Source organism: Centroberyx affinis, unplaced genomic scaffold, assembly GCF_046629955.1.
Source record: "Centroberyx affinis isolate AG114_WGS23_722 - 3 ecotype Tasmania unplaced genomic scaffold, CSIRO-AGI_Caff_v1 ptg005831l_1, whole genome shotgun sequence".
NCBI classification, from domain to species: Eukaryota; Metazoa; Chordata; class Actinopteri; order Beryciformes; family Berycidae; genus Centroberyx; species Centroberyx affinis.
Genome location: NW_027282956.1, coordinates 104133 through 113901, shown reverse-complemented (window position 1 = coordinate 113901; position 9769 = coordinate 104133).

Genomic DNA, 9769 nt, shown 5'->3' with positions numbered 1-9769 from the left:
GTCCTGTGGAAGGACGTTTGTTTTCCTGTGGGGGTAGAGGGGAATCGACGTCGAGAGATGAGTTATTGATTAGAAAGCAGGTTGCAGGGGAGAGGGAAAGCGACAGAGAGAGAGACAGAGAGAGAGAGAGAGAGTGAAGACACGATGACATGCAGAACCTATGACACATCCTGCATACTGTATCAACGCAGCAGCATACCCACGCATGTCGAAGTAACATATGTACAATTTAACGCAGACATGCTTTTGACACATAAATAAAGGTGACGCAAATCGCTGTTGCACTGCGAAAACCTTTTGATGATTTTCGAACTTAAAGTGAAGGATTACATGCTCCTCTATCGGTGGAGAAAATTCTACAACCCCTTTGGTCTGACGAAACCATTTCAAATCCCGTTGGATAACCTCAAAAAAATGCACGGTGGTCCAGCTGGAAACAAGGCTGCTTTTCATAATCCCTGAAAAGTAGACATTTGGGAGATACGAGGTTTTTTCACCCGGCAGCGATGAAACATTCCTGCGCCGTAACAGGCGGCGAAACATGATGGAAAACCGACACAGCTCGGGCCACGTGTGGCGCGGGCACAAGGGCACGCATGACACCGGCAGGTCTGCAGTTAGACCGAGCGGAGAATATGTCATCCCAGGAGAAGGTCAAAAAAAAAAAAGAAAACAATCCTGAAAACAACACGAGATGTAATTTATAACAAGGATTTACCCAGGGACACTATTTCATGCACAGCTATCCATGAAGAGATGTCTTTTTTCCCTGAGAGCAAGCATATGTTCTGTCAGACACCGGTGGAGGCATCAACGTAACACTAGTCCACCAGCCAATGTGTGCGTGTGTGTGTGTGTGTGTGTGTGTGTGTGTGTGTGTGTGTGTGGTAAAAACAGCTCTTTAAGAAGGTGCCAGAGCCTCCTCTGTGGTGCGCAGTGTTTGCAGCATGTTGACTTGTGATATGACGGTATCGCAGGCTCCAGTCTGGACCCCAGCGGCAGCCTCGCATCCTTCGCGTCCGTTTCCATGGCGCTCCTCAAATCCTGACATCCTGACAGGACTCTGACAAAGGAGATGAGAGCAGTTTTTTTTTTTGTTTTTTTTTATGTTTCAGCCAGCCGGATTGGAGGCTGCTATCTAGGATAATTATCTCTGATATTCAGCATTCCAGACTAGAGCAGAACAACCGGGAGACAATCTGTACAAACAAACACCACGCAATGATGAATACATTACTGTCGACCAGACAGGCAATCAACACACAATGACTTGTCGCACACAACCTGCAGAATTAAGGGCAGACGCTTCTCTCAGGTTTTCTTACACACCGGTGATGACTGACATGCATACGCTCTTTGGATGTAGAGGTACACCCCCCCCCCCTCCCCCCACCCCTCTCTCCTCCTCCCCTCGCTCTCCGTCTCCTGGTTACATAAAGGTGCTTGTGTTTGTTTCCCCAAGGTGAATTGACTGGCTTGATGCACACGCTGAGAGTTGATCATGCACATGTAGTACACTTTAAAAATCCATGTAGTGTGCAATATGCAACCTCAGCTGCACACAGACACTGCTGGTCCCAACATGCACCCCCCCCCACCCCCCCAACCCCACTTCCCCACACCCCCACCTTCCCATGCTGCAGCGCTAACCGATTAAAGTAGTTGCATTAATGACTTGGGGCAAGGAGGCTGTAGCTGAGGTGAATCTCTCTCTTTCTCTCTCTCTCTCTCTCTCTCTCTCTCACATCAACGTCTTCAATCCATCGATTAGCTACAGAGGAGTACTGACAGGCAGCAGCCACTGCGGTCCTGTAGGATTGCCTGCCTGCCTGTGTGTGTGTGTGTGTGTGTGTGTGTGTCGGCCTGTAGAGCGTGTGCACAAGAGAGACCGACAGATAGGGATGCAGACAGCAGACACGGGGGCAGAGCCTGCAGTCGTGCACGCCCGTGTGAGGCAGTGCGAGAGCCTTATTTACTCCACTACCTGGTTTATTGAGTCAGCCCCCTCAGTCAGGCTCCGGTGCAGCTGCCTGCCGCCCGCCTGCCCGCCCGCCCGCCCCCTCGGCTCAGCTGCCTCCGCTGCTGCTGGTGTTGCGCTAAGTCGGCCGGCTTTAGGCTGCTCGCAGCGGTGTTGGTGCCCCCCTGCAGTCAGACACCACAACACCAACAACACACACACACACACACACACACACACACACACACACAGGCACACAGGGACACACTCTGACCACGGCACATCCACACCCGCATCAGCACAAACCGGACCTGTTTACGCATGGGCCGGTGGCAGCGGCGGCGCCTAATGAGACGACATTATTTATAGTGCGGTGTGACAGGAGCGGCCTCGCCATTAGACTGATAATGAGTCATTGGGATATTGATGGATGCTTGTCTATATTGGTATTCACCAAGGAACCGGTGCCACTTCTCCGGGTTGCCGTGGATACCGACGTTGCCTGTTAAATGACCCAATAATAATAATGATAACAATGACAGCACTATGTGGAGATTGAGTTTTAAAACCACAGGGAGAAGGACGCGGGCCGGAGCGCGAGAGAGGGGGAGAGAGAGAGAGAGAGAGAGAGTAATGAGGATGGAAAGGGAGCGATAGAAATGAAAAAAGGGAAAATAAATGTGGAGGGGGGGGGTAAGGGTTGGGGGGAGGAGGGGGGGAGGGGGAAAAATACACAATCGATGATCAGTGAAGTAGCATTAGCATTGTTCACACATCCCCAGCCTCAGCCCCCCCCCGCCCCCCTCCCTCCCTCCGCCCCCTCCCCCTTCCTCTTGCGGCCTCTCTTTCTTTCTTGCTGCAGCGTTACCATGGCGACCGAGAAATGTGGGAATACCTCTGTCCTTCAGAGAGAGAGGGAGAGAGAGAGAGAGGGAGAGAGAGAGAGACAGAGAAGGAAGAGATAGACTGAGACAAAGGGTGCAAGGAAGGAAGGAAGGAAGGAAGGAAGGAGGGAGAGAAGGAGCAGAGGAGCATGGGGAAGCGGGAGCAGACATCGCTCACTGGCTGAGCGCACATTAAAAGCCTTGTTTAGCCCTTGAAGGAGCGGCTAAAGTATGAAACATCGTGATCTTACACACTCGTGTACACACATAAACAAACGTGCGTCAGAGTCGGCGCCCCACTAATGCATTCAGCTCCCCTTCACTGCCTCTGCTTCCATGAAAGAGAGTTAGTGGAAGGAGGAGTGTGTTGTTGAGGGGGGTTTGTGCGTGAGCAAACACACACACACACACACACACACACACACTCACACTCTTTCCCACACACTCTTCCTCAATCTCTATCTCTCACACACGCACGCGCGCACAGACGTGAATGAGATCGAACACATGTTAATCAGCGGTCAGCCTGGCTCCTATGTATTTACCTCCTCTCTGTGTTGTGAGGCCATGGTTGCCATGACAACCCGCCCAGACTGAAATAGTCTCAGTGCCTTTTGCTTTCCATTGCGCGGCGTGTTTTCCTCACCCTGATTACCCTAAATTCCCAGCCTGCCCCCCTCTCCTCCTCCTCTCCATGCACCCCCACCCCCCACCAACAAGTGACTGGTGGTTCAGTCCCCCCCCCTCCCTCCCTCCCTCCCTCCCTGTTGCCATCTCTGTCATCCCCCTTCTCCCCCCTCCTCCCCCCCGTCGCTCTCACCTTCCTGCCAACCTGCTGCAAAGATCCTCCTCAAATTCATTTTATTGGCAGCTAGCATTTCCATGGAAACATCTCGAAACCATGGCAACCATTTGAACGGAGCCAAACGCTTTCAAATCTGCTGCACTCGTCCCCTCGCTCTACCTCTTTTCTCCCTCTCCCTCTCTCCAGTGCTATCTTTACTCTCTCCCTTCTCCTCTCCCATATAAACAATGTTGCCGTTGCAGTCGCAGTCATCCTGTGTGTGTGTGTGTGTGTGCGTGCGTATGTGTGTGATAGTGAGATAGTGAACCTGGTGTGCAAGCCACTGTGCTGTGGCCGTGTCTGTCCAAGTGTGTTTAACGTTGCACATGCATGGATTTGTGCTTTGTTAGCGTACGTGCTACATGAGCCGACTGTGATTGCATGTGCATATATGTGCATGCATGCATGCATTTTCTTTTGTGTGCACTCTCTGCAAACGTGATTACGTGTATGTGTGTATATGTGCGTGTGTGTGTGTGTGTGTGTGTGTGTGTATATGTGTGTGTGTGTGTGTGTGTGTGCCTAATGCCTAATCCTCCTCCACTCCTTACCTTGAGATTGTCCTCTCAAGTGTTTCAACGACACGCCTGTCTGTCAAAACTTTGGACTCCTCCCCCGGGATGCAGCCTGATGATGTGGACCGGAGTGAGACTGAACTGACTGACTGGCTGACTGACTGACTGACTGACTGGCTGGCTGAGAGGAGTCATGTCCAGTCACAGCAGCCCTCTCCTGGCTGGGCCTGGGACTGCTGCGGCTGCTATAGGGGGACGGGAGGCCACTCCACGAACCTCCAGCCACAGGAACACCTTAAAGCCACTAAAGCCTAATAGTGCACCGCTGATATATGGTGGTGAACATTTAGTGCGAGGGGCCGAATACTTTGTTCCAGTGACAGGCGGTGCTCACTTGGCTACGACGAAGGAGCACATAAAGCATAGACATTTTAGTCCAAATGGCTCTCACCACAGACTACCTAGTCAAACATATTTACTGCCTCATTTAGCAGCTCTGATAGATCCCACTTCAGATAAGACAGGAATGGATAGGATGGCCAAGAGCAAAGACGGTTCAAATGCTTCTGTAGCATGTAGTCTGCACCTAATTACACAGTGGATCCTTCCCAAAAGTAAAAGTTTACCTTTTACTTAACCAAAGACTGGATTCCATGAAGACATCAGGCTGGATCTGACTTCACTTCTCAGAGCCATTAAAAGTTGTTTTATTTTTTATTTATGAGGAAGATAACAGTAGATTCTTTAATGCTAGGCCTTTGAATGTGACAGAATGTGACTGAGAAGTGGAAAGATGCCCCCCCCCCCCCCACACACACACAGAAATGCAACCAACAATGCTTTGTGTGACTCGACTTGTGAGCCAAAAAAAGGGGGGAGGAAAAAAAAAACTGTCATAACTGTGAAATTTAATCTGTCCTATTTTAGATCCGTCGGTAATAATTGATATCTCGCCACTGCTCTGATGCGTCAGTAGGCTTTGATTTTATCTCAAAGATCTAATTGTAAGGCTGTGGTCATACACGCACAGGGAAACTAATAACATCACTCTCAACATGAAACTGAGCAGATAAAATAAATTCCATCATTAATGATAAAGTGCAGATATGTGCGGAGACATTTCTGCATCCCTTTAATGTTGAGTTGGCCTTATTGCCTTTATCAAAGAAAGCCATGGAACATATGTAAAGCATTAATAACTATTCTGCTTGAATCATGGCAATCTGACTGTATTATGTCGAGCTTATCTTCTTTCTTACTTTTATCCTTTTATTTTTTTTTATATATATATATATACTTTTTCCTCCCGTTTGCTCTTCTTCCACGTCTGGATTCCTTAAAATAAAGCATTTCCATTTTTTCTTCAGCAAGTAAAGTGAAATTAGCGTAATTGTTTTAATGAAAAGGCCTCAAGGCTCTTTTCTCCAGTCTGTGATAGCAGATGAGTCCCGCTCACCTAAAGCACAAGACTGTCCCCAAATCAGGGAGGGAGCAAAAAAGAAAAACCTCGGTAACAGCAGAAAAATATAACAAATAGTAAGAAAGGAAAAAAAAAAAAGACCAAAAACAATACCCTAAAATAATAATACTATTACTAAACATAATGCAGATGAAAGCACAGCAGTATACACAAGTCTATTCCCCAAAGACCTGCTCAGGATTTGCTCAGTGGGGAAAAAAAAAAACAATTACAGTGCCGTGAAATGAATAAAAGGTATATTCAGTTATCTGAGTCCTTTGAAGATGGGTGAGGACGAGTAAGCAAATCTAATTCAGCAGCAAGGGTTTTCCACTGCTGAGGAGCCCATGAGAAAAAAAAAAGACCTATCTCCCAAAGTGCAGAGATTAGTAGGTAGTACTGCCAGTTTCTTCTCCTCTGGGGAGTCGTGGGTGGGGGTGGGAGGGGGTTGTGGGTGGGGTGGGGGGGGGGGGGGGCAGACAGATCCGGTCGGTGACAGACTAAGGAGACAAACTTCAGCGGTTACAGGATTCCTGGGAGCTTAATGATGAGGAGCCAGCAGAGGTGAGGATATTATGATCAAACACATGCAGAGAGAGCAAAATGAACACATTCAGGGGGCTGACAAAATAACAGAAACACCTAACAAAATATGAATATCAAGTAGCTAATAGGGAGTATAGGCCACCCTCGGCCTGCAGAGCAGCTTCAATCCTGTGTGTAATACCGTCTTCCAAGTGCTGAACTGTGTGCGGTGGATATTGGAGCTTTCGTAAAGATGGAAAGCCTCCAGTTCTTTGTGGGATGAATGTGGAGGAAATCTATTTTCCATGAAGGTTCAGTGACGTTTAGATCTGCTGATCGGGGCCGTGGAAGGAGTTTGGCTTCAACCTGCTGTTCATGAAACCACTCTTAACATTTGTTTAGCGGTGTAGACAAAACAGAAGGGAAGGAGCGCTGCGTTGGGTCCTTAGTGGAGAACAGACAGGCGCTCTTTGGATGGAGGTCACAGCTGAGCCAGAACAGGCCGATGCATGGGAAGTCTTTGTAATAACAGATTAAAATCCAGTCAAAAGCAGTGGCTCCCAGAAAAAAAGGAAAGTCCAATGCACTCTGTTGCATTGCACAAATTAAAATGCTTTTATTTTACATAAAAGCATTACGTAAGAATAGATTAAAAACATCGCACCAATGCATTGTTGTCTAGTCTGACCTTCATGAAAGAACCAGGGAATCAGGCGTTCTCATTTTTGCAGTGGGACAGACTGCCTCGGACAATAGCCTATATAAAACATACATAAAGCGTTATATACAGTACTGTGCAAAAGTCTTAGGCACTCAAGAGTTTTTATATAAATTGTTTCTTAGATGTTTATTAATTTTTTTTGTGTGTCAGTAGACTGCTCTTTATAGTACATTTTTTGATATTTAGAAACTCGCTTTACTTATTTTCTTTTACATGTGCCTAAGACTTTTGCATAGTACTGTATATTTATTTCATTTATTTTTCAGGGAACAGCCTCTTAATATATATTTACAAAGACTTCCCATGCATCTGCCTTGTTCAGCAGTGTGTATGGGGGTATTATCATCCTGGAATATGGGTTGTTTGCACTCTTGGGCGCACCTGGTCCTGTGAAATGGCCTCATAGTCCTTGGCCGTTATATGACCATGCAGAGCAATCACCAGACCTAATGACTCCCAGTAGACGGCTGACCATACCATTACACATCCACCACCATGCTTAACAGTTGGCAACAACAGACATTGCGCGTTTGAAGGTTTCATTTGGCTTTCTCCAAACTTACTGTAGGAGAAACGGGGGAGAAGACGACTGATGAGACGTTGTTACTTTCTCCGCTGCTCAGAGGTTTTCTTCTCTTTACGCTGCAGGTTATCTGTCTTTGTTGTTAAGCTCAACGTACAGTTTCTGTCGAGACTGTGTCAAAAAAGAGGTGTTGGTTCAATTCTGCGGTCGTTTTCGAGGATGTAGTTTCGTGATGTGTAGCGCCTGTCCTGTGAAGTGTCCGCCTCTTCCTGAGCTGCGAGCTTGTGACCGCTGTTCCTCTTTACTGGTGCGGTGTGTAAGCGTTTGGCATATGTTGTCATGATATTCCAGACAGCTCGCTTTCACACTATGCAGATGGATTTAGATACACAATATGCAGCTCATTTGTGTGCCAACAAATAAACAAACAAACACCTACACATATGCACACACACACACACACACACACACACACTACTCTACTTTTGTGGACCTTCCATTGACTGCATTCATTGCTTAACCTCTAATGCTCACCACTACATGCCAAACTTTAATCCTTACCCTATTTTCCCCATCTTTTTCCATCACAGTGATTAATTCTGACTTAGTGGGTGCAGCTCTCCAATACACTCTTATAGGGCTGATGGACACTAAAAATCAACCTTGAGCACCCAAACCTTTTTCTTGTCTTTTTCAAAACATTGATTGCTTGCTCTGTAATGAGACATGTCGGTAAAAAGATGCTAAATAAATGCAAAATCATGCCTTGCTCGTACAGTTTTGATCATTGCTTCGGCACTTCCTTGTTTACTCTTTGCTGGCTGGCTGCGGCTGCCTCTACATGCGCTGCTGTGGTAAAGTAGTGCAAAATAGTTAAAGCTGACAGGTTATGAATGAACTGAAAATTAAATATATGCATGTCTCATTACAGACAGAAATCAATTTGTTTAAAAAGACATTTGTGGTTGCATTTGTGGTTGATTTTTTTTAGTATCCAGTGGGCCTGTAGGACTGTAGAGAGAACTGCATCCAGGCAAGCAAGACGTAAGTAGCTCTATAGTGAAGCAACTGATGAGATTATGGTCAGAATCGATTGGTATGATGATAAATGATGGGAGAGCAGGGTTGAAAATGGTTGGAGTTATGCTTTAAACCCAAGCCCTAATCCTAAACTAATTTTAAACCTTACTCAAACCTAATCCAAATTCTAATCTTAACCCTAAACCTAAATCCTAAGCGTAACCAGCCTCTTGAATAAGTGAGAACTACAGTTTGACTACTGTTGACAAAATGCACTTACTGTAAGTCGCTTTGGACAAAAGCGTCTGCCAAATGACGTAATGTAATGTAATGACATCCAGCCAAAATGTCCTCACTTTGGAGGATTTTTCCTCATCGTTCTATCCTTGTGAGGACATTGATCCTCATAAGGACAAAAGCACAAAAATACCTACTCAGACACACACACACAGCAGACAAAGTTGTCTGTTGCTGTCAGCCACACACAGACATGAAGTTGTCATTACTGTGAGATGTGAGGGCAGCTCTCTCTTTTAACCCCCCCCCATCCCCCAGATACATTGAGCTCATTATATGGGTTGTGAGCTCAGGGAGGGTTTGGGCTCTTTAATCAATGAACACGATGACACAGGGAATAAGTCACACTGATATCCAATAGAGCATGCCATAGCAACAAAAAATAGAGCAAAGGAGGATGAAGAACGAGAGAAAGAAAAACGTGGGTATGTGACTCTGTATGTGTCTGTGTGTGTGAGCGTGTGTGTGTGGTTAAATCTAATGGCGGTGTAGATATAGTCTAAATTAGGAGGGGATACATGTGTGCAGTGCAGAGAAAGCAAGTGTACGGTTCTATATGATATCTGTGGGTTCTCCGTCTGTTTCATTTAGTCCTTATACTGTAATTACACGGATGAGATTCACTGCCTGGCTCTTTCCCCCCCAGTGCTCTTCCTCTCTTTCTCTATCTCTTCCTCTCTCACTCCAAGTCTGTGATTTCATGTATAATTACTTGCATAATTATAGTTCTCTCCATCCTACTGTTTCAGGAGGTCTGTTTCTGTCTCTCTGCTATCTCTCTCTTTCTTTCTCTTGAACAGACACACACACACACACACGGTGGTGCACCCTACCGATTCTGCCTCCCTTTCGCCTGCTAAGTCTGTCTTGTCACTCTCTTTTGTCTCGTCTTCGTCTGAAGCAGGCCTGTTCTAATATTGGGAAGACAGCAGCGCAGATACAGTGTGCAGACGCCTATGGTTTACTCCTGGGCTGCCTACGCCATGCTTCCACATTAATTATTCATTCAGAAATCACAAACTTA